This window comes from Scardinius erythrophthalmus, assembly GCF_964197995.2.
Source record: "Scardinius erythrophthalmus genome assembly, chromosome: 17".
Taxonomy (NCBI): domain Eukaryota; kingdom Metazoa; phylum Chordata; class Actinopteri; order Cypriniformes; family Leuciscidae; genus Scardinius; species Scardinius erythrophthalmus.
Genome location: NC_138237.1, coordinates 6067849 through 6092835, shown reverse-complemented (window position 1 = coordinate 6092835; position 24987 = coordinate 6067849). Strand labels below are relative to the sequence as shown.

The window sequence follows — 24987 nt, the reverse complement described above, 5'->3', positions numbered from 1 at the left end:
CCCCTAGGATGGCTTCAGGGCAAGGGCGTAGATTTGGTTTGAACATTGGGGGGGTTGAAGTTTGGGTATGCCTCCTGATATTGTGATCAGGGTATAAATATTGGGGGGGGGGGGGGGGGGGGTTGTAATGCATAGATTTAAATATTGAATCATACTCTAGCCATCCCCCCCCACAAACTACGCCCCTGCTTCAGGGGAATTAAATCATGGGCTAATTTAAATATTTGGGTGAATTATCCCTTTAATGTCACATCATACAGTCATACAGTGAGCGAGAGCAAGAACTGGATAGAAGAGCAAAGAAACTGGATGAAAGATCGGAGGAGTTGGAGAAAAGAGCGCTGGAACTGGTCAAAATTGAGAGTGAACTGAAGAAAAGGGAGAGTGAATTGAAGAAGGATGGAGGAAGGAATCCTCTGAAACACAACAGCAAAGAATCAGACACATCTAACGGTAAGAGTTATGGTATTGATTCACATTTTGACTGATGCATATGATGGCAGAGGATTGTGAAATAATAATCATTTAAAAATCTCAGCAAAAAAAAAAGAAGAAAGGAAACCTTACATTTCCCATTTCCCTGCTATTTTTGTTTAAGCATCAACTTTGTAAATTTTATTGTACAATTCAAACAATGAGTGTTTGTTTGATCCTTTTTAATGACTGAATAAGGTTGCTGGTTCAATCAAATGGTAGCATAGAGTGAAGGAGAACCATATACATTCGCTGGTAGGTCACATGATAATGATGTAGTTCAGATTACATTCATACTACACACACTCATACTATATAGAATATTGTATAAATAGTAAATATGAATGTAGTTCAAAATAAGTACCTACTCAAGAGAGTATGTAATTTCGGACACATTAATTTGCTGCAACCCAATTCGCCTACTTATACTACACCCTAAAAGTATGTACACTTTTTGTGAAGAAAAAGTACATACTTTTGAGTTTGTAGCAGAAGAGTAAACAAGCTTTGGGACAAACTATCACGTCATTAAATAACATCCTCCAAATTTAATTTAATTTATCCCTACCGTATCGTAGAGAAATGCAGAAGCACATTGATCTGCAGAGACAGGTTTTTCATGCGGAGACTCTCCTCATATTAATGCATAATGCATTTAAAAGTTAATGGCCAAACAGATCTTTATTATAGTTTACATTGTTGTTGCAGATTAAATAAAACATGGATAACATTAAATAAATATATTTTTTATCAGCTTAAATGTTGATTATTAGTCACTCAGTCTCTACTTAACGTCGGTTGCGCAGATCTGCCATGTTTGTAGTTTTCTGAACACTTTTTACTCGTGTAGTATTTGTAGTAATGTTTGTAGTTCTGAACCAAATCCTCCTCGAAAAAGCAAAATGGGTTGTGGGCAATATTACCCGTTATGGTCAGCACAGATCCACACTTCGAAAACAGTGCATGTCGGTTAGAAATTTAGTCTTACTTGAGACAGTATCGATGCCACGTGACTGTTATGTTTAGCAGTAGAGTCCCATGAGAGCGATTCGAGAGTAGCCGGAGGGCCCTGTCCCAAATGGCACACTTCATATGTACTTTCGGACTTGTGGACTTACAATAGCTGCCGCGTGTCTGTTAAGTCCGTGAGACCGTGTCCAATTTGTCATGTTAGGTTTCAGAAGGGTGCTAGCGAGTGCCCCCTTTGCGGTCGATTTGCGCCCTCGATGCGCACTTTTGCCGAGCCCGCACTGATGCGAGCTCCACAGCAGACTTCTTCCCGACAGTCAAAGCGGCGATACGTCACGAAAGTGCGGACTCAGAGGAAGACCGCGTGTGCTTAGGGTGCCATTTGGGACAGGGCTTCAGTCAGAGCAGATTCTCCAGGGCGGCTGCACGAGCTCTGACAACACAGCTGTTTTACGATTGACAACGATCACGTGTGTTTACTCGAACACCTTCAGTTTCTCTAATGCTCACATATCTGTTTTTATAACAGGAAAAGCTCTTTTCATGTAGTTGTGATGTTATATTGGCATGTTATTCAAATTCAAAATGAAACTGATAAAAAAAACCTAGACCCCACCACATTGATAGTATAGGCTTATGTTGAACTTTATTCTTGTACAAACAGAAGCGGTATTAAGCAGTACACAGCAAAAACTCCAGTGTTAAATGAACTCTCCTGGGAGTTTATTTGGCTCCAGACTCAAGAGTGTTAAAGTGTTAAAATATGAGTGTTAAATTAACACTCAAGAGTGTTAAAGTTAATGAGCTAATTAAGTGATTCATTGAGTGATGATTGATCATTTTTGAAGACACCTGATGAATCACCAAAGGAGAAAATCACATTTTTAATCCACCATTATGGTGATCAGTGTTTCATTTCTGTCTGCATAAAATGTATATGATATGCTAAAATATGTTTATGTTTATATATTTATGCCAAATATGTTTTTTATTTGTCAATTGAGACTTCATATGACTGATTCAACCCGGTCAGCATCGAAATTACAATCTGAAGTTTTAGATACATTGCTGTTTTCCCAAAACAGATTTGCCATCATTACGAGACCTGTAATCATCGTGGGAATATAGCATTATAACGTTCTGTTCCAAGCAATATACTGTATGTGCATGCTCCTCAAAACATATGAATTAACAACGGATACACTTGACTTGGTGCATAAATCATATACCATCACTATTGTTTATTTTATCTATGTTCCCTGTCCCTCTCCAGAATCCATTGGTCCCAGACTGTGCTGTGGCTGCTGACCATCTGGACTGTTACTGGTGCTGGAGTTTGGATTTCCCAGGGTTACCAATCACTTCAGGGCCAGCGTGGGCCCTGTCCAAACCTCTCTTCCCTCCCCGCTGAACGCGAGCGATTACAAATGCATGAAATGCACACACAGTGGTTGAGCACGGTGAAGTTAGTTTTAGGTTCAATATTCACCGGACATTTGTTTTCCGTTGTCATTGTTCTATAGGGTCAGCAGTCCTACAAAGATCAATAGCAGGATTAGTTTTAACAGTATGTAACCATTGTATATCGACATGAAGTATACATTCAAAATCATCTACGTGCGTTATAGCTGCATATTTATACATGAGAATGCTTTGAGTGACTTGCTTCCACAGCACATGACGCTTAAGGGAACGTCTGCCAATCCCACCATGCAACTGTGTTAAACGTATAACAATTTTTAATTACTTTTAACATTTAACAGATATTTTTAAATTCCAACGCTTGTAGAAGGTTCCTATTGGTAAGACTGACTTACTACAGCTGAAATTGACAAAAACTCCCTTCATCCCTTCACTCCAAGTCAGTTTGGTCACTAGGAACGTACTACAACCATGGCTGTAGCCATCTATGATTTCACCGAGGTCAGAGGTGTATATAATAAAGGTTGTAAAATAATTTCCTAATATAGTATTAACTCGACTTTAGTGCTGCAAGGATATTGCACAGCATCAAGATAATTTGTTAATGGTCATAAAGTGCGAGATAAGATGTGTTTAGATAAACTAAACATTTAAGAACTGACAGCGGGTTTTAAGATAGAAATGTTATATTTCCATATAAATCAGGCAAACTAATAAACTTTTGACTAATTTCACCATTTTGAATTGAAAACAGGCCAATACAATTTACGTAAAATTCATGTATGTAATAATTTAAGTAACTGTAAATATAAGAGGACAAGAAACCTTTAATCATATTGGGCATAAGATTAATAATGAATGTGTAAATATTGTGAATTTATTTATTTTATTTATTGTGATTCATAAAACATCATTATCAGTTGACCCTATATGTTTACTTTTTACATTGCCACAGACGAAAATGAAAAGACTATCAGTCAAAGCTCAGCTTTAGGAGAGGAAGAGACAGGGCAAGATAAGGAGACTGAGAGAAACAAAGAGTGATGGAGATGAGGAGAGAGCAGGTATTGACAAATAATCTACTGCCCACTGACACGGTTTTATAGCTAATTCTTAGCCATTTTTTGGCCTTCAGAGAAATCTAAATGTTCTCGGGGGAGCATGCCCCCCAAAAAACCTAACTACCGTACCTTACATTTGCAAGCTCTGTGATCATAAAACCATGCCTACAGCCCTGACTACAACCTTTGGAGCATGAAAAAAAAATATTACTTTTAGTGAGTTACAGTAAAAAAAATTAAAAAATTCAATTCAACAATTCAATGTATAGGCTGTAACAATATAATTCCAATGCATTAAAATTTCTGTTCAAATTCAGGAATTGATTTGGAAATAGTGGTTTGATGTGCATCCAAGATTTGAAAACTGATGATTTTTGCACTTCTCCCAAAAGCTCTAGTACAAAAAGCCAGATATACACCCCATGCAAATACAAGCATAGATATCTATTTTGTGTACAGTTTTGTTTATATTTTTGTGTTCATTTAAAAGAGTTTTGTATAAAACAAAGATTATTGGGGTATGTTTTTCAACAAAATAATTTTTCTGGGTGAAAATGGTTTCTAAACCAATTTTTTTCAGTGTATCATAACTTAAGCTTTCACTGTTTTCGTCATTTTTTAAAACATTTGTATCTGCAGATATTAAATTATTTAATGTTTCTCTTAGGCTGCGCATTTATGCATTTGTTCTCTGACTTTTTTCACTTAACAGATGAATCTTTTAAAATTAAAGCTGGACCGTCTACAGGCTCCAATGAAATTCTGAGATTGATGATTCTTGGAGATGATGATGTTCTTATGGATAAAGCATGTGGCACAATCCTTAGGGAAAGACTATTCGATTAAAGAGGGATTTAAATTTGTAATATTGGAGCCCAGGACAGCTCAAGTACTGTATGTGGACGACAGGTTTATGTATTAAAAACTCCATGCTATTGGCTGGAACACTTGTTCAGCAGTGGAGTCAAATCTCTGACCTGAAGTTTTTTGAATCACTGATGTTTCCTGGGCCTCATGCCTTTCTGTTAGTACATAGAGATGTGAAAGACTCTGGCAGAGAGTATTACCTATTACGAGCTCTCAGTGATGTGTTCGGGTAGGAGGTCTTGCACTATTGCATGATATTATTTAGATGAAGCTAGGCAAAATGATCCAGAACAGAACTACTGTTTGAAGATGTGTGGAAACAGAAACCACATTTTACCCAACACTGACAATAGTGTAATGAATTATTTAAAAAACAGAGACTATGACTGTTGATGGGCCCCATTGATTTCCATAGTAGGAAAAAAATACTATGGAAGTCAATGGGGTCCATCAACTATATCTTTTGCATTCAACAGAAGCAGCGAGGCAAGTCACTGCCTAAGTTTTCGGAGGCAGCCCAAGTCTCTGCACGCTGTGCTTCTTTGGCTTTTATTGCTGGGCTTTTTCCTGCAGGAGCCAATGGGTGGAGGGGGTACAGTACAGGTGTACAATCAGCACATGTCAGAGCATAGAGGAAACCTAGGCTGAATCTGAAATCGCCCCCTAAACCCTCATTCACTATTCCCTACGTTAGTCCACTAATACTGTTCACTTGAAGGAGTGAATGAAAAATAGTGAGAGAATTCAGACAGCCGTTGAGCGTACATCGGTTGTACACTCGTTATTGCAGAGCAATGTGGGATTGAATAAGTGCACTCGATGACATCCACTATGGTTTCGGACACCACTACAAATGGCTGTCCCCTCAAATGACTCCCTCTTTGTTCCCAACACAGTTCCCCACAGATCAACACATATCAATACGATACGGTAATTACGACATTTACGCACCTTTAAACCGAGCAGCTGGACCAAGACTTTGTGGTTAAAAGGGATATATATACACACATATATATATACACATATGTACACAGATACACACACACACACACACACACACACACACACACACACACACATATATATATATATATATATATATATATATATATATACATATACACACACATATATATATATATATATATATATATATATATATATATATATATATATATATATATATATATATATATATATATATGGGTTCAGCTTCAGGAAAGACCTTCTCATATATCATACCGTGTAGGCTACCATACCATCGGGAGCAGGGGATCATCTGTGATCTAGATGACCACTCTATCCCTGATCATCACAAACAGTGGACCATCCATCTCTACCAGAGATAAGAACAGTGAACTCCTGAACCTCGAGTTAATAATGGGCAGTTCGGATCATTTTACTGACTCGGTTCTTTGAATCTCATTCGTCAAAACGAACAAATCTTTTTTTCAAGTCATTTCGTTCATTGCAGCAGAATATCATTAAAATGTTACATGTTAATAGCCAAAATCCCCAAACACATAAAATGTTAACACATTTAGAATAAGAAAATTGCAATGCAAGGACCAGACCAAATTATGAGAAACAGAAACGATTCGTTCATCCCGATCTTCGGGGTCGAGCATCTACTGTAAAAAAGGGTTCGAGCACTAATGTATATAGAGTCATTATATAGATCAGTGGGTTCGAGTCATTCGTTCATCACGTGACAGCTCGAGTCGCTCATTCATCATCGCACAGATCTGCTTCAGTAGAGCCTCTGACTGCACCGAGAGAGTTTGCAATTAACACTCACATACATTTTTGGGGAATCCTGGTGAGTCAGAAACAGCATTCCTTACTTTCACTTTGTTTTTATTTTACAGAATAGAAAAACTCCAAATGCCTATCTCCAAAAAGTTTACTTTTTTGTTGCATAGGCTATAGTCATATCGTAATTCTCGATTTACGACATTTATGCTTTCTTCAAATCGGGGTTGTTACAGATTTTGCACAATACATCGCCGAGCCTCAGGAGAAAATGGGGGCAGCAAATGTAAGTCATATATTTTTCATTTAATAGTTTGACACAGCTAACATAATGCAGCTTATGAACTTCATAAGTATTTCACATTGTAATGCAGTTGTTGTTTTGATATAGCCTATTAATTCTGCTTCTTTCAATTTGGTACTTTAAATATACATTTGTTTATTTAGCAGATGCACTATCTGTGTAAAAAAAAAAAATCAGAGATCGTCACTAAAAAATATATTTAAAAAAACCTACACAATGAAAATGCATAAAGGCAAAACACGTTCACACAATAATTGGAGTGTTTCAGAACAATTAAAACATGATGGCAAGAGGAAAAGACTAAACCACAGACACACACAATATATATATATATATATATATATATATATAAGTGTCCTGTTAGCTCAACTAGTACATTAAAATAGCAATAATGTCACAGGTTCAGTAATGACTAGTACACACTGCAACTAAATTCACTAACTGTAAATTACTGAACAGAACAGCATTAATCACTAACAACTGAATTTAACTGCAGTGTGTAAGTGGCGGATGACTTTCTTTTTCATCTTGCTTTGGTTGAGGGAATTTTCAGGAATACGATAAAGTTAGGAGGATGCCATGTTTGATTCTACTTGTTGATTAAGGTTGAAACAACATCGTTCAGATTTGCTTTCAGTTAACATGAAGTACTAAAGCATTATCCTGTCTTGATAGTTAATATAGTTTGTTGGTTTTGTCAATAAGCTCGTCAAATGTGTTTTGCAAATCTGCTTTCTAAGGACTGGGTAATATGATGATGATGACACAGGCTATATCGTGGCGATGATATAAAGTGAGAATTGATTTAACCTTTCCTATACCCTTTATATCGCGGAATGCAATATATCTGTGAGGCTTTTAATTTAGCAGGAATTATTGACTCGTCAGAGCAAAAAAGGAACATGGATGAATGAGTAGCCTAATAAAGAGCAAGACGTGCTTGATGTTAAAAGGAGTTATTGAAAGTGCGAAAAAGGAACTCAAATTCAGTATTCACACACTGACAGGCTGCTAATTAGCTCTTAGAGTGTGTCATTAATGTTAATCATACAACAAAGTACAAAGAGAAAAGCAGACTGAATAACTCTTGTAGCTTTAATAAGTATTTGTGTGAAGTTAATTTACAGAGTGAAGACTATTACTCTAAAAAAATAATGTTGGCTCAGCAAAAAAAATTACGCAACAGTCTGCAAGCTACATTGAGTTAAAGGAACTTCATTTTTGGAGCATAACCAAAAAAAAGTTTATTAGTCAAAAAAGTAAAAAAAAAAAAAAAAAAGTCACTCCAACTACTTGAGTTGTAGCAATGTCCCTTTGAGACAAGTCATTTCAATCGGCGGCCATCTTTGAGTGAACGAGTTATGCGTCTTGTGTAATTCTACAGTCTTTGGTTGTAGCCCTCGAACCAATTAATCTTATCTATTTCTCTTAAAATTCACAGCTATCATAACAAGATATTATCACAGTCATTGCTTATGTGAAAGTGACATGTGAAGGCCAAGTATGGTAACCCAAACTCAGAATTTTAACCCATCCAGTCAGTGAACACACGTTAGGAGTAGTTAACACACACACACACACCAAGGTTATTATAGTTTTGCATTTTTAAATTAGTTTTTATTTTAATACCATTTTTAAATTTTCAAAAATTTTATTTTGTGAACACATTTCTATTTAGTTGGGCTATTTAGTTAGTAATTCTAGTTTAGCATAATTAAAGACATTTAATTTTAGCAGTTTAATGTTTGCAGTTTACAGTTAATAATTGTTTGAGATTGAACAAAGAAGAAAAGTTAAAATTATTCATTCATACTCATTCATATTAGAAATGAAATCTTGTATAAGAAAAAGAAAAAATATGCGTATGATCATGATAAATCTTTTATGTTATTTCTATGATTAATCCTTTCAAACATTAATTTTGTATTAATCCATGTATGCTTTTTGTCTATTAATATCATATAGTTATACTCATATTCATGTGTTCTATTCAGACCAGACATTTAGTTTACTTCTAGTCTGAAAAATGTACATCTATTTGTGGTCAAGACATGCAAGGCTATTTGTTTTTTCCGTTTTCTGCTCAGTGTGGTCTCTTGTCTAAAATGCGTGGTATCTTGTTTAGTTTCACATGAGATGGTTATCTTATCTGGAATTAATGTACAGCTGTATTTGCATAAGGTCTATGATGGAAATACGTATTTGGTCATTTCTGATTCTTAGGACTGGTTCGTGCAGAAAGCGGTTTTGCTTTGAAAAACGAAAAAAGATGCGGGCAGTAGAATGGGCTAAAACTAGAATTAGATAAAGAACAGACAAACATACTTATCTGCAACTTTATCATCCTGTACACTTTAACTTTGTTCAGATCAGATGCATTATTCACAAGTCTTCTGGTGTAAGCTTGTTTTATGTTAATTTTTGTATGGTAATGGTTTTGATTTGTGCACGTATTATCTTTTTATTCCATATTATGGTCATACATTGAAAAATAAAGTAGCGTAGTTGTGGGCGATTTTTCCCTTTAAACCTAACTACGTCCTATAATATTTATACTCTAGCGCGTCTACAGTCGATGTCGGCTGGATGCTAATCCTGTACCCTGGCGCGTCTATACATCAACGTCGGCTGGATGCTAATCCTGTACCCTAGCGCGTCTATACATCAATGTCGGCTGGGTGCTAATCCTGTACCCTAGCGCATCTATACATCAACGTCGGCTGGGTGCTAATCCTGTACCCTAGCGCATCTATACATCAACGTCGGCTGGGTGCTAATCCTGTACCCTAGCGCATCTATACATCAACGTCGGCTGAATGCTAATCCTGTACCCTAGCGCGTCTATACATCAACGTCGGCTGGGTGCTAATCCTGTACCCTAGCGCGTCTACACATCAACGTCGGCTGGATGCTAATCCTACACCCTAGCGCGTCTATACATCAACGTCGGCTTGGTTCTATTCCTATACCCTAGCGCGTCTATACATCAACGTCGGCTGGATGCTAATCCTGTACCCTAGCGTGTCTATACATCAACGTCGGCTGGGTGCTAATCCTATACCCTAGTGCGTCTATACATCAACGTCGACTGAGTGCTAATACTAGTTCCCCTAACTAGCTTTCTTGCTGCGCTACAATGATCGACAAACAGACTACAGCAAATATCCTTTAAATGCTTTAATCACGGCCAGAAGAGTTCCCGAGCAGTTCTCAGGGAATCTCTCCCAAGAAGAATCAAGGCCGGAGGATCTCAGACAAATTCCATGGAGAATCCCACCAGCAAACACAAATACAACAGTTTTTATAGAATAAGGAGGTATGGCAAATATGCCATGAAACATTACCTATTTTCCCCACAATTTGTATTTGGCCCTCATATGCAAATCCTTCTTTTACCAGGTAGAACCAAACTCTGTTTTTGATTTCAAGTTTAGATTAGACATCTGTCTAGTTTCATTTCCCATATTTGCTATTTATACACTCACACAACCAAAGTCAAAGGGGAATGGCAACACAACATACAACATTCAAAAACACAGGACAGAACGTTATAGTACATTGTGTTTTAAAGTGTTAGCATGTTAGGCCTAAAAAGAAACATGTTAGAAACATGGTTAGTTTGATATACAGTTTACTATTTTATCTATTAAAAATCCATCACACAGTGTAATGGAAAAACTTGATTTTCCTGTACAGGATGAGAGCTTATTATTAATTATGAAAACTTACTATTAACTATTAACTATTAACTAAACTAACTATTTCTGTTAGTTTTTCAGTAACTGTTGTCTTGTTAGTATTGTTTAGTTTCAGTTTTTCATTTATGTTTAAATTTCTATTTTATTTCAGTTTACGAAAATGTTTTTTGACCGATAGTCTTAGTCTTAATTTCAGTTTTCGCTTACGAAAATAACCTTGACACCTTCCCGTACAACAACGTAACTCGCTGCTTAACTACCATATACGATGCATCGTTGAAGAAATCAACTAGCCAGTCACGACTGTTTCCCGAAAACCATATTGTCGCAAAGTGGTCGTTCAATTACGCTGGTTAATGTTGCCATGCACATGGTGGAGTAATAACTTATTTTAATGAATCTTTTTGAGATCAAATTAAAGCTAGATGTTTTTCTAATAATTACGGACTATTAATCATTTATCTCTTCAATCATAGGTTCACTCTTACGAACTAGAGCGTGTTCACACAAGCAAAATGACATTTGTATGTATTCTAAATAAAAGACACAGGTTGTACTGAATGTCAGCTTGCTTATTTGGCTCAAGATAATGATTTATTAAGTCCACATGTCATGCAAACAAGAAACTCTGCTTCTAATCACAGGTCGAGAGCTGTCGTTCTGACCACACAACTTTGTGATGCGGTTTGCGCTATGGTTTTCGAGAAACACGACTCGTTGAACTGCTGATAACAAGCGAACTTGCAACCATATAGTTGGCTAACTATGCTTTCGGAAACACACCCCAGAGCAGTGGGAAGACATTTTTGCTGTGGCATCCTGGGAGCGATTGGTTAGCTGCTTTTCTCTCATATCTACTCTTTAGCACAATGATAACCACAAAAACTTCAACATTACAGAAGCTCTTTTACATGTCAAACATAACAACATTAAACACTAACATGTCTTTACTTTCACTAAAATCAAAACAAATAAAATAACACTTAAGTTCAACATTTATTCTCCTTATCCAGTCCTATGCAAAGCATGTTGGGAATAGAAAGCCACTGCCTAATTTTTATTTCTACAACGTAATTAAACATAATAATAATCCAGAAATTTGAGTTTATATTACACATTTTGTGCACAGACAATATCTTAAACCCATTTTATTTTAAAGTTGGTGGTGCTAAAAGGTATTGAATCCATAGATGTCTGAAACACACATGTATTTATTTATGGCCATCTCTGAATTTAGGGGATTCACTCCTGTATTTAAATCCGGTTTTCACTTCTGAAACTGAACACACAGTGTTCCTGTGAATGGATAAAATGTATATGCTGAATTCACTCTTCATTTACAGTGGATAAAACCATGCTTTTTCCAGTAAAAAAAAAAAAGTGTAAAAATACAATCTTAATGTTATATCATGCAGTCAAGTGAGAGAGAGAAAGAACATCTTAAAAAAGCAGCGATGGAAATGGATAAAAGATCGAAGGAAATGGATAAAAGAGCGGAGGAACTGGACAAAAGGGAGAAGGAACTGGATAAAAGGGAGAAGGAACTGGATAAAAGAATGAAAGAATTGAAGAAAGGGGAAACCGAACTGAAGAAGGCTGGAGGAATTGATCTTTTGAAACGCAACCGCAAAGAATCAGAGACACCTAACAGTAAGAATTATGGTTTTGATTCACATTTTGACTGATGCATATGATGACAGAGGAGTATAATTTAGTCAAAATCTCAGTAAAATCAAAAATGACAAAAATAACTCTTAAAAAAATAAGCAGAAAAACAGAAGTTGTGTCGTTTAATGTATAAAAATCAAAAACTGTAAGAAACTGATAAACGAGGTGACGGTAGAGCCCATGTGACCTGCATCATTATTTTGTGGATCAAAAAAGAACACTTACATTTCCCCTACTCTGAGCTTTATGCTATGTTTGCTTTATGTCAATTTTATTGTGCAATTCAAACAATGAGTGTTTGTTTGATGCTCTTTAATGACAGATTGCGGTTGCTGGTATTATCAAACTGAAGAACAGCGTGAAGAGGAACCAGTTTCCTGCTTCTGTCAGAACGCAGGTTTGATCTTCCTTCTGCTTTCTTCTTGATTTGTTTCTGTTTTCCACGTGCGTTCGCGCACATCAGGGGTGTGTTTCCCGTACAACGACGTAACTCGCTGCTTCACATGATGCACGGTTGAAGAAATCAAATAGCTAGTCACGACTGTTTCCCGAAACCATATTGTTGCAAAGTGGTTGTTCAATTACGCTGTTAATGTTGTCACGGTTAGTGATTGTGGAGTAATAACTTAATGAATCTGTTTTAGATCGAATTAATGCTAGATGTTTTGCTATAAATTACAGACATGACATCTGGACTATTTCTCATTTTTCTCAGTTATTTTCCTCTATTTCCAGATTCAATCATAGGCTTGTTCTTATAGAGCATGTTCACACATGCGCACTCTTCAAAAACGGTGCTTTAAATCTCTTGACAAACTAAAAGACGTAAATGACATGTGTAGGCCTATGTATTCTAAATAAAATATATATATATATATATATATATTGTTCTGAATGTCAGCTTGCTTATTTGGCTCAAGATAAGGATTTATTAAAGGGGTGGTATAATGCCCTTTTCACAAGACGTAAAATAAGTCTCTGATGTCCCCAGAGTGTGTATGTGAAGTTTTAGCTCAAAATACCCCACAGATATTTTTATATAGCATGTTAAAATTGTCACTTTTTGAGGGTGAGCAAAAACGCACTGTTTTTTTTGTGTCTATCCCTTTAAATGCAAATGAGCTGCTGCTCCCGGCACAGGGGGCGGAGCTTCAACAGCTTGTGTCCTTTTACCTCACACACACATGCACTGAACATTTCAAAAACATTTAGCCTTTTATGTTCAAACCGGATTCAGACAATGATGGAGAGACTCGAGAAGAAGTGACAACATGTAGACAACATTTCTGAATGGTTAGTTGATGAATTTATGTAGCTGATGTGTAGTTATCTTTTAGTCATTGATTAGCATATTCTGTCATGATAATCTATAAATCGTGTTACGGGGGCGGGGTTTATGTAAATTTTAGGGTTAGTGATGTCACTAACCCGGGAGGAATGTGGTGTAGTCTCTACCAGCCGTTTGTTGTAGTCCTTAAAAAACGATTTCTGTAATAGAAAATATCTCCCTTTGCTTTGGACTTTGAGCGTTGTAACTTTGCAGATGTTGTTTATGCTCGAATGTCATGCAAACTAGAAACTCTGCTTATAACCACAGGTCGAGAGCTGGCGTTCCAAACACCCAGTTTGTGTTTCAGCACGTCCGCTTGTTTTTGCTTACCTGTCTCCCATTATTGCTTGATTCCTATATTTTCATTTCCAATTCCTATTGCCATATCTACGCTTCCTTCCTCTTTGTTCTCTTACAGTGCGTTCTGTGCTTTTTGCTGTTTACCTGCCAGTTTTTTTTTTCTTGTCTAGTTTTCTGATATCTGATATGTTTTTTCTCTTCCCAGGTTGTGGTGCGATTCCCCGTCCCTCTCCAGGATCCATTGCTCTCAAACTGTGCTGTTGCTGTTGACCAGTTGGACTGTTACTGGTGCTGGAGTTTGGATTTCCCAGGTTTACCGATCGCCTCTCTCTGCATTGCTTTGTTACTGTGAACACCTGCCTGTTTCCAATTGTGAGTTAGGGTTTCCTTGTTAGTTCTGTTTGCCCCTCGTCTGACCATCCTGACATTGATTCTCATCTCACGATCCGGATTTGATTTCCCTGGACTCTACCTGATCATTCTCCTCTCAACTGTCCAAATCTTGATTTGCTGCCATGAGGCTTGTACTGTCTTTATTATTTTGCTTCAGTAAATTGTGGTTAAGTATTCTTCTGCTTTTGGGTCCTTCCTGAGTTCGTAACATCATCACTTAATTCACTCCACATCAAGTTACAGTACAAACTGAAATCATAAATAAACACCAGAGGGTGCTAAACACTTTACAGTACTAAAATGTATCAACTCATGTAATCCCACAATTCATTTTTCAACCCTGGGAAGACTGTTTGACACCAAATGTTACAATTACAGTAAGGTATCTAAGTCCAATAGCTTGTTAACTGGCACAAACATGTAGGGGAGCGCGGGGCACAACCTAACGCGGGGTTAGTTGTAACACACTTGTTTTAAATACTTTCACACATGCTAGGATGACGAAACTTTGTTTATTTACTAGTTGCCATATCAACACTATATAGAAAAAAAATTTCCGCCAAAAATGATATGATATCCATAGACATTTATTAAACCATAGCAAAAGTAAATTTCTTACTTAAGTTAATTTTTCATCTCTATTTTTTGTGTTTATTTAAAATAAGACAAATCTGATATTATTTTAATCTCCAAGATGTTATTTAACAGTTGAGATAGTTCTTTAATGCTTCGCTAACTAACAGAAGACACTAGCAGGGTTTAAATCCCAGTTGTGCAGGCGAGGGCATGTTGTAACACTGCGTTACAATGTGCCCCTATTAGAAATATGCTATTATATTCTATACTTTTATTAATTTTATTGAAAAAAAAAACGTGAGAAAAAGGTGAATAAGCTGAGAGTCAATGTCCAGAAATTACTAATTATTTATTTGTTTTGAACTATGTTGTATAGCTGTGTTTTCATGTGTTCGTAGTCAAAACTCAAAAATTAGTTTATATTTAATTATTAAAAATTGCCATTATTTTATATGAAAACGTTTTTTAATTGTATTTTATTTAAAAAATATTTTAGTTTGTTTTGTATATTTTTTTTATTAGATCAGATAACATTTTAAGCTGTCATATGTTATGTTACAATGTGCCCCACACATGTTACAATGCACCCCACCTATGGGGCATGTTGTCACATTTCACATCCATTCTTTCGGGGTATATCAAGAAAAAAGTATATACTGTATTAATAAAACAAAAACACATAATTGTACAAGACATGTGGGCAATTAATGTGGGAAAAAGTAAATACTCTGAACCATAAGTAGATTTACACAAACTGAGAAAGTCAAAAAGCGTTACTTTGTGCCCCGCTCTCCCCTAGGCTATAGCTTAAAGGAGATCTCCGGTCAATTTTAACATTGAGCTAGTAGTCGATTGCCGAGTTCACGCGCGTGATCATAGGTAACTAAACCTATGCGCGTGAACTCGGCAATCGACTACTTTGGACTTCACCCGAAAACAGGATGTAAACACAGGTATTTGCGCTGGCTTAAATAACATCATTTTTATACATATCTTTCACATCTACTGCAGTCAGATCCACTCGTGTTCACTCTGAAGGAATCACTCACATTTTCTGTGCACTTGTAATAACACATCAAGGATGTTAAGAGGCTAAAAGCAGGTTTAAAACTTGCCCCATTGAAGTCAACAGGGTGCACATTTTAAAAAGAGGATAACACGGTGTAGGCAACACCGATTTTTGTCGTTGTTCTCTGTATTGACAGCACTCCAAATGTACAAAAAAATGAGCTCAATGTTAAAATTGACCGGAGTTCTCCTTAAGGATTACGTTACTTCAGAGTAATTTACTCACCCCCACATCATCCAAGATATTTATGTATTTCTTTCTTCAGTTTGAAAAGAAATTAAGATTTTTGAGGAAAAACATTCCACATGGTTTCCCAAAAGCATCGTTAGCCAACTTTGTTCGCAAGTTCCGTCGTTATCAGCAGTTCAACGAGATCGGTGTTTCCCGAAACCATCGTTCTTCTAACGAACATTCGCAAACAGCATCGCAAAGTTGTATAGACAGCTCTCGGCCTGTGATTAGAAGCAGAGTTTCTAGTTTGCATGACATGTGGTAGTGATGTTACATTTGACACTGAAGCTTCAAAGCGCGTATCGAGAACGCAGCGCAATTTCTCATGAAGCTCCGTATTGTTTTCAGAGAAACACGTGATCAACGAAAGACGAAGCCTCACTTTCTTTCCAGTAATGTGAATGCTTCACTTTGCGTGTTTGAACCCAGACCAGTACTCTACAGGTTTTTGGAAGTTTAAGTCCATTTACTAAATATATATATTAGATATATAAGAGACTTCTTTTAAAAACATTAAAAATATTTCTTACTGACCCCAAACTTTTGAAAGGTAGTATATATATATATATATATATATATATATATATATATATATATATATTAGTCTATGTTACATGATCATATATTCTGACACATAAACAGCATAGAAACCATAAAATAATTAGACCAACATTTAGACCAACAAGCAAATCTGTTGGTATTTTTATAATTAGTATTAATATAATTGTAACTTTTATTTTATTGCCACAATTTAATATGTGAATTATATTATCAGAAAACTGAACATTTAGCATTGTGAGGCTTTTATTTATGCTTAATGGATAAAACAACGGCGCTGCACACTCATCTGCTCATAAACATGGCTGCTGTAAATTTGACCTGCCACAAGATGGCGCTGTTTTCGACACTCTAGTCTAGATGCTTTGAATCTTTTCCCGAAACATTCAGAAGAAAGCCTAAGTGCTTCATGAGGCTTCATTTGCACATCCCTAACATGTGGACTTAATAAATCCTTCTCTTGAGCAAAATAAGCAAGCTGACATTCAGTAGGCTACAACCTGTGTCTTTTATTTAGAATACATACAAATGTAATTTACGTGTTTTAGTTTGTCAAGAGATTTGCGCATGTGCAAACGTGCTCTACTGTGTAAGAACGAGCCTATGTTTGAATCTGGAAATAGAGCAAAATAACTGATAAAAATGAGAAATAGTCCTCAGATGCCATGTCTGTAATTTATAGCAAAACATCTAGCATTACTTTGATCTAAAACAGATTCATTAAAAGAAGTTATTACTCCACCACGTGCGTGACATCCTTACCAAAGTGGTTGAACGACCACTTTGCGACAATATGGTTTTGGGAAACAGTCTTGACTAGCTAGTTGATTTCTTCAACGATGCATCGTACTATGGTAGTTAAGCAGTATATAGGCGTAAACATTCATTTTATTTAACATTCTATTAATTAGATACATTTGCTTCAAAGACATCCTTCTCAGATAGCCTATAACTTTGTTTGCTGTTGTCTACGGTGACTGGGAGGGGACATGTTCGGTTCACTATAGTTTTGTCGTGGCCACAACATATAAACTCGTGGGAACGTCATAATATCTAGTGGGCACGAGATCGTATGTTGAGCGAACGACATCCATTTCTCGTGGCCACGACTTAATATGTTGAGGGAACGGCATCCGTTTCTCTTGGCAGTTTTATAACGTGGGAACCGAATCTTCACACGTGATACGAGCTCTCCTTTTACCCCGGTCATAATTTACTTTATTTGTTAATTTAAGTCTCTCATAATTTGTTTTTGTTTATTACCTTAAAAGGAACTTTATTCGTGATCCGAGTATTTCATTCAAGCCAGCAAATTTCCGACGAAAAAGCCCATTCAACTTAAAGGGGGGGTGAATTACTGTTTCATGCATACTGAGTTTTTTACACTGTTAAAGAGTTGGATTCCCATGCTAAACATGGTCAAAGTTTCAAAAGTTAAGTTGTACGTTTGAAGGAGTATTTTTGTTCCAAAAAGACTCCTTCCGGTTTGTCACAAGTTTCAGAAAGTTTTTTTCGAGTATGGCTCTGTCTTACGTAAGAGAGGGCGGAATTTCCTTATATGGGTCCTAAGGGCACTTCTCCGGTAAGATCGCGGGCGCGCGCGCACTCCTAGACCAGAGAAAGAGAGTGAAAGCAGTTTGCCATCAAAGCGCCCTGCCTGGCTTTTGGGAAGTCAATGTCACCAAAGAAGTGTGTTTTTGGTTGCCAGGGCAAGACAACCCTGCACAGATTCCCAAAGAACCCGGCGTTAAGGAACCCGTGGATGGAGTTTGTTTTCCTGAGCATAAACGGAGTTGTGTAACTGTTAAGACTGTGGTTCCCTGCATTTCGACGATGATTGTTTTATAAACAAAGCCCAGATCGTCTAATGCTTAAGGATCAAGCAGTCACAACGATAAAGGTTCGCGTTCGTGCGTTGGAACGGTGAGTAAAACTGTTGAACAAATGTCTCTGTGTGTTGTTAGCTCGGCGCGTTAGCACAGCTAAGCTTCGCCCACACAGCCCGCCCCCAGCCGCTCGTTTTTTTTCCGGAAAGACTCGGTACAGTCAATCTTTCAATTAAAAATATAATAAAACAAAATACTTTTTGGAGATATGAAGGATGCAATATTACTCTATAGGTACTCAAGATTAACAGGAGATTGAGTGAAAATGAGCATTTCACCCCCCCTTTAAGAATGTGTTTCAAGTGTCTTTCACTCGTTACCTCAACAAAATGATCTTTTGGCCCCGATTTATTATCACGTTCCCACGAATTAATATATCGTGGCAACAACATATTATCACTTTCCCACAAGTTTATATGTTGTGGCCTAAAATCACTCTCTCTCTTTCTCTCTCTCTCTCTCACTTCCGGTGTGTCTGAGTGCGATGTGTCTACCTGTCACTTGGGATCACTTGATGACACTGAGCTCATGGACTTGTTCTGGAGCGGGCTGGATGCAGATATCGCTCAGCTGATGCCTGACGACTATACCGGCTGGACTCTAGAAGGATATATTGACCTGGCCCTTTACCTGAGCGGTTCGGCTTTTACTGTGGGCTTGGCCGATGAAACACCCCGCAAGCTCACAGTACCCCCTGAGTCAGTTCACATCTCGCTTGGCCAACCTGAGTACCTTCACTTCAGCCTAGCCGAGCCTAAGTTTCTCCATGTCACGCCAACCATCAAGCCAGCCATCGCATCGGTCTATGGCCATCCAGGACTTGTTTCCAGCGTGGCTGATTCCCCGCTGATGTCAGCTCGTACTGCCAAGAGAATCATTGCTCCCGAGCCCTTCCAGCCTGAGCCTGTCCAGCCAGAGACTGTTCACGTCGCTTCTGCTGACCCAGAGACTGTTCACGTCGCTTCTGCTGATCCAGAGCTTCACGCCAGTCCAGCCGAGTCTGCACTTCACGCCAGATCTGCCGAAGCCAAGGCAGTAAGAGTCATGCCCGCCGCGCCTGAGACAGCAGGCGACATGCCTGCCAGGCTAGAGCCCTCTTCACCGCTGGTCCCGTCCAGCACAGAGCCTTCTTCACCGCTGGTCCCGTCCAGCACAGAGCCTTCTTCTTCGCTGGTCCCGTCCAGCACAGAGCCCTCTTCGCCGCTGGTCCCGCCCAGCTCAGAGCCCTCTTCGCCGCTGGTCCCGCCCAGCTCAGAGCCCTCTTCGCCGCTGGTCCCGCCCAGCTCAGAGCCCTCTTCGCCGCTGGTCCCGCCCAGCTCAGAGCCCTCTTCGCCGCTGGTCCCGCCCAGCTCAGAGCCCTCTTCGCCGCTGGTCCTGCCCAGCTCAGAGCCCTCTTCGCCGCTGGTCCTGCCCAGCTCAGAGCCCTCTTCGCCGCTGGTCCTGCCCAGCTCAGAGCCCTCTTTGCCGCTGGTCCTGCCCAGCTCAGAGCCCTCTTCGCCGCTGGTCCTGCCCAGCTCAGAGCCCTCTTCGTCGCGGGTCCTGTCCAGTCCTGACCTGCCCTCGTCGCAGACCTCGTCCAGCCCTGACCTGCCTTCACCGCCTGTCTCATCCAGCCCTGACCTGCCTTCACCGCCTGTCTCATCCAGCCCTGACATGCCTTCGCCACTGGACTCCTCCTACCCGGCGCCTAAGAAAATTTTGGGGGGGGGCAATAAGCCTTCACCGCCATGGCCGCCCGAAGGGTCCCCCCCGCCATGGCCGCCCGAAGGGTCCTCACCGCCATGGCCGCCCGAGGGGTCGTCTCCGCCCTGGCCGCCCGAGGGGTCGTCTCCGCCCTGGCCGCCCGAGGCGTCGTCTCCGCCCTGGCCGCCCGAGGGGTCGTCTCCGCCCTGGCCGCCCGAGGGGTCGTCTCCGCCCTGGCCGCCCGAGGGGTCGTCTCCGCCCTGGCCGCCCGAGGGGTCGTCTCCGCCCTGGCCGCCCGAGGGGTCGTCTCCGCCCTGGCCGCCCGAGGGGTCGTCTCCGCCCTGGCCGCCCGAGGGGTCGTCTCCGCCCTGGCCGCCGAGGGGTCGTCTCCGCCCTGGCCGCCCGAGGGGCCGTCTGCACAGCCTGCTTTCCCCTGGCCACCAGTCCTCACTCAGTCTCCAGGCCCTCTTCCGTTCCATGTCCCAGGTCCGCCCTCGTTCCATGGCCCACGTTCCATGGCCCGCGTTCCATGGCCCACGTTCCCTGGCCCACGTTCCCTGGTCCCGTTCCCTGCGTGGACCTGGCCCTCCATCCCTCCCCCGGGTCTGCCTCCACTCCACCACCCTCCCGAACTGTTTCCAGTTTTGATGGGCGTCGGGAGCCGCCCATAGAGGGGGGGCTATGTTGTGATGTCAGTCTGTGTTCCCCTGTCTTTTCATGTTTATTAGTCTCCCCAGGTGTTTCAGATTAGCCACGCCCCCTTGTTATCTTGTTTAGCTTGTTTGGCTCTGTATTTAAGCCCTGTGTTTTAGTCCAGTCCTTGTGAGTTCTTGTGTTGTTACTGTTGATGTTGGTTGTACGGCTCCTGAGTCCTGTTCCTGGTCTGAGTCTGTGTAGTGTGTTCAGTTTATTGAATAAAGTGTGCTGCATGTGGATCCTGCTTCCTCCCTGTTTCTACCGCATCGTGACAGACGGAGTGTGTGAGCGTGGCTGGAGGGCTTGTGAGTGAAGCTGTTTTCTATTTTCTTCCCCTTGCTGTTTTTCTAGTCTATTCTATTAGGTATTTTTTGTTCTTTGTTGGGCCGCGTGCTATCCACTTTATCGGGGAAGCATGTCGGCCCCACGTGTAGGCTACAGGTTTTGAGTTCACTCACGCGGCGCAATGCGGTTAAAGTTGCCGCCGCGGTGACTGTGGAGGAATGTTGTTTTGCCATTGGTGAGGTTGTGGGGCATGAGAGCGTGCTATCCGCCTCCAGAATGAATAGTGCCGTTGTGGTGTTTCTTAATAGCGTAGATAAAGTCAATGAAGTAGTCGAACACGGAATAGTCATTGGTGGTGATTTTGTCTCTGTTCTTCGTCTTTCATTGCCAGCTAAGAGAGTCACTTTGTCGAATGTTCCACCGTTCGTAAGTGATGAAATTTTGACACAAGCTTTATCCCGGTATGGAAAGTTGGTATCTCCAATTAAAAAGATCCCAATCAATAGCGGATCACCTCTGTTGAAACACATTGTTTCGTTCAGGAGATTCGCGTATATGATTATTCAGGATGATGTCGAGCTAGACATGACTCAAAATTTTCGAATTGACAATTTTGAATACGTTATTTTTGTCACTACCGCGAAATCTAAGTGTTTTAGTTGTGGTAAATCTGGACACGCGGAACGCAGAAACGTTTTTATTCATATTATTAAAAAGTATGATTTATGTGATGTTTGGAGATATTTAAATGGTAATGTGAGACAGTACACTTGGGTTCACACACGTGATAATGTTATGTCATTAGCTAGGCTGGACAGATTTTACAGTTTTAATCACCATCTTATTCTATTTTCAATAAAAGTTATATAACACCAGTAAGTTTTTCAGATCACAGTATGGTGCACTGTAAGCTTATTTTAAGCTCAATAAAACCAAAAAGCGCATACTGGCATTTTAATACTAATTTGTTAAATGATAATTTTTTTAAGGAATCATTTAAAGGGGGGGTGAACTGCTCATTTTCACTCAATCTCCTGTTAATCTTGAGTACCTATAGAGTAATATTGCATCCTTCATATCTCCAAAAAGTCTTTTGTTTTATTATATTTTTAAAAGAAAGATAGGCTGTACCGAGTCTTTCCGGAAAAAAACGAGCGGCTGGGGGCGGGCCGTGTGGGCGAAGCTTAGCTGTGCTAACGCGCCGAGCTAGTGACAACACACAGAGACATTGTTCAACAGTTTTACTCACCGTCCGGTTCCAACGCACGACCGCGAACCTTTATCATTGTGACTGCTCGATCCTTAAGCATTAGACGATCTGCAAATCCGTCGATCTGGGCTTTGTTTATAAAACAATCATCGTCAAAATGCAGGGAACAACAGTCTTGCACAACTCCGTTTATGCTCAGGAAAACAAACTCCATCCACGGGTTCCTTAACGCCGGGTTCTTTGGGAATCTGTGCAGGGTTGTCTTGCCCTGGCAAGCAAAAACACACTTCTTTGGTGACATTGACTTCCCAAAAGCCAGGCAGGGCGCTTTGATGGCGAACTGCTTTCACTCTCTTGCTCTGGTCTAGGAGTGCGCGCGCGCCCGCGATCTTACCGGAGAAGTGCCCTTAGGACCCATATAAGGAAATTCCATCCTCTCTTACGTAAGACAGAGCCATACTCGAAAAAAACTTTCCGAAACTTGTGACAAACCGGAAGGAGTCTTTTTGGAACAAAAATACTCCTTCAAACGTACAACTTAGTTTTTGAAACTTTGTCCATGTTTATTATGGGAATCCAACTCTTTACCAGTGTAAAAAACTCAGTATGCATGAAATAGCATTTCACCCCCCCTTTAAGTATTTTTGGGAAGCTCACAGAACAAATAAGTCTTTTTTCATTTATTCATTGCAACAGTGGTGGGATGTTGGTAAGATAAAAATAAGACAATTTACTCAACAGTATACTCACAACGTTACTAAGGAGTTGACTCGTTCTTTAGAGTTTTTGGAAAGAGAGATAATTGAATTTCAAAATTTGGCTCAATCAACTGGCGAGATTCATTATTTAGAAGCCTGCTCAAAGAAGAAAGCTCAGTTAGCTGATCTACTGGGGCATAAAGTACAGGGGGCTCTGGTCCATTCACGCTTTCAAAGCATTGACCAGATGGATGCACCATCCCAATACTTTTTCAATCTGGAAAAAAAGAACGGGCAGAAACAGTTTATTCATGGTTTGCGCTCCGAGGATGGAGTTTTATTGTCGGATCCTGCTGGTATTCGGGGAAGGGCAGTACAGTTTTATCAAAATCTGTATAGGAGTGAGCTCAAGTCAGACTGTTGTGTGGACAACGTTTTCCTTGACAGCCTACCAAAGAAAGGTGTCAGAGGAGGGTAATAATGACCTTGAAGGGGTGCTGATCCTGGAAGAGCTCTATAAGGCCCTGCAAAGCATGGAGTCTGGGAGGGCACCAGGAGCGGATGGCCTCCCGGTTGACTTCTATAAGGCTTTTTGGTTGGAGTTGGGTGTAGATCTGCTGGAGGTACTGAAGGACAGCTTGTCGAAGGGTGGGTTGCCGTTGAGTTGCCGAAGAGCGGTGATCACTCTTCTTCCAAAAAAAGGGGACCGTACAGATATTATGAACTGGCGCCCTGTCTCGCTTCTCTGCAGTGACTATAAAATACTTTCTAAGGCATTGGGTAACAGATTGGCTGGAGTGTTGGGTCAGGTTATCCATCCGGACCAGACGTACTGTGTCCCTGGTAGATCTATATTCGACAATATTTCTTTAATTCGGGATATTTTTTACGTTTCTAAATTGTTACATTTGGACTGTGGCTTGATATCTTTGGATCTGGAGAAGGCGTTTGACCGAGTAGAGCACTCATATTTGTGGAGTGCTTTAACAGCTTTTGGTTTTAGCCAGAACTTTATAGACATGCTTAGGGTACTCTATTGTGACGTTGAGAGTATGCTGAAAATAAATGGTGGCTTATGTGCTCCTTTTCAGGTTCTCAGGGGTATCAGACAAGGTTGCTCCGTGTCTGGAATGTTGTATTCCTTGGCAATTGAGCCATTGCTTCAACAGATAAGAGGTCAATTGAGTGGTTTGTTTTTACCAGTTTGTAATAATAAAATTTGTTTGTCAGCCTATGCCGATGATATTGTGGTGATGATCAACAGACAAAGTGATGTGCAGATTTTACTTAATTTAATTGAAGAATTTAGACTGTTGTCTTCTGCAAAGGTCAATTGGAAAAAAAGTGATGCTTTATTCAAGACAATGGACTGATGGTAAACCTTGCCTTCCTGATGGGTTGTGTTGGGGGAATGGGGGTATAAAATATTTAGGAGTTTATCTAGGGGATGACAGTGTGTTACAAAAAAATTGGGAGGGGCTGATGAAAAAAGTGAAGGGGCGATTGAATAAGTGGAAATGATTATTACCAAATATGTCCTATAGGGGGCAAACTCGCATTGTCAACAACTTGGTGGCATCTTCACTTTGGCATAGATTGGCATGTGTAGACCCCTCACCACAGTTTTTAGCGGAAGTTCAAGCTGCCCTTGTGAACTTTTTTTGGGACAAACTACACTGGGTCCCACAGAGTGTTTTATACCTTCCCAAAGATGAAGGTGGGCAAAGTTTGATTCACTTGCAAAGTAGAATGGCTGCTTTTCGGTTACAGTTTTTAAAAAGATTACTTGATGGTTCTACAGATTTCAGCTGACGTGCTGCGAGCTGCACCATTTTGGGGGTTTCGGACTGGATAAAT

The 24987-nt window shown here is 39.9% G+C and overlaps 1 protein-coding gene and 1 long non-coding RNA gene across 7 annotated transcripts in view; one reads left to right on the top strand and one right to left on the bottom strand.

Moving 5' to 3' along the window:
- The window catches only part of LOC308705501 (uncharacterized protein), a 67352-nt gene that overhangs the window by 30025 nt on the left and 12340 nt on the right, over positions 1-24987 (bottom strand). The window contains exon 1 of one of the 6 annotated variants that reach the window (XR_014031926.1): positions 1463-1767. The exons of the other annotated variants lie outside the window; for them this stretch is intronic. The gene's annotated coding sequence lies outside the window, so the exon portion shown is untranslated. Of the gene's footprint in view, positions 1-1462; positions 1768-24987 lie in introns of those variants that run through there. 6 annotated transcript variants of the gene reach the window in all.
- LOC308705076 lies at positions 12060-14228 on the top strand. The gene is made up of 3 exons (XR_014031872.1): positions 12060-12197; positions 12538-12612; positions 14051-14228. It is a non-coding gene; the product is annotated as an uncharacterized lncRNA (long non-coding RNA).